Source organism: Balaenoptera musculus, chromosome 1, assembly GCF_009873245.2.
Source record: "Balaenoptera musculus isolate JJ_BM4_2016_0621 chromosome 1, mBalMus1.pri.v3, whole genome shotgun sequence".
NCBI classification, from domain to species: domain Eukaryota; kingdom Metazoa; phylum Chordata; class Mammalia; order Artiodactyla; family Balaenopteridae; genus Balaenoptera; species Balaenoptera musculus.
In genome coordinates, this window is record NC_045785.1 from 105,441,819 (window position 1) to 105,443,282 (window position 1,464).

Genomic DNA, 1,464 nt, shown 5'->3' on the forward strand with positions numbered 1-1,464 from the left:
TAGAAGAATCATGTTAGAAGAATCTGGATCTTAAATAGGTTGCCATCTTAGCATATTCACAGTACATTACCTATTCCAGCTGCTTGTGTGCTCCTTGCAGCCAATGCATGGTGCACAATGAACATTTAAAGAATAAGAATTGATAGATGGATTCCCCAGACCATGGCAGCAAAGATTACTGATTGCCAAAGCCTTTTATAAAGTAGGTGGAGAGCAGGAATGGTTCTCATCATATCCTGTCTCCACCATCTTGATTCATCTACAGTGAAAAAGGAGGAGGGCATGGTGTGGAAATATGTGTGTGTGTGTATGTGTGTGTGTGTCAAATTGCATTTTTTGGCTACATCTCCAGTGAGATGATTAAAGAACTTTAGCTCTTTGCAACCAGCTCAGCCAAAAGTTAGACTATGCTTTGCTTTCCAAATATGGTTCTCATTTGCTTTCAGCCTCATTCATTTCTTATTATTTGTCTCTTGGAGAAAAAGGCAGCAAGAAAAATCAACCTTGGGCTTTGTTAATTAAGGCTTGCATTCTTGCTGGTATATTTTAGGAAGACAATCGGTTCTTTTGCCCACTCTCTGGAGAACCTTATTATGTGGTTCTGTTCATTCATCAGGGCTCTGTGCAGCTTTGGGGCCTGTCCCGGTTGGTCCTTAAATTCATTTTCATATGGAATTGTGGGCATCGTATCAGTTTATAAAACTAATATTTCTCTCTGCAGAGCTCCAGCAAGCAACCTCTAGGATAATCTCATAAATCTTCATTGGGAAGAAGACACAGCAAGGGTTTTTATCTGACTTTGTGATATTCATAATTAAAAAGAAAAAAAGGTAAGAATTAGATCTCTCACTCTACACCCCCCCTCCCCCATCTCCCTGCCCAAATACCAAGCATTCTAATTCCGATTCCCTGTTTACTTGGTATGTGAGGTCCTGACCCACTTAAACTCAGTCTCATTCTTCATGATAAACAAAAATAAAGGCAGGGAACTTTCGGGTTACTTTCCAGAATGTGGAACCAGATAGAGTCAGGAAGAGAAGCCATATGTCTGCCTTCTCAAATCTCTTTTCCCCTTCACATTTATGCCTTCTTGAAAGAAGATTGATGTGGTTTAGTCATTTCACCCAAGCTTCTTTTGTCGTTTCCACCAAAATAAAACTTTCAGGCTGGATGCCTTAGGTAAGAATGGATCCTTGAAGAAAAATCTCCATCTATTTATTCAGCAGATACTGTTCTGCTCAAGGCAGTGGTGTGAGTGTTGTAGGGATTCAGAGATGAACTCACAGCACATATGTAAGGAGTCCATCCACAGGACAGAAGAGGACGGATACGGAACAGAAAATGAAGTAGAAAAGGAGGAAGCGGAGGAGAGATTAAACATGCCTCCTTGTGATGTTGATCTCACTGTCCTTGGTTTAGTTACCTCTTTCTCCACACACCATCACAATTGCTAACCACTTCTCC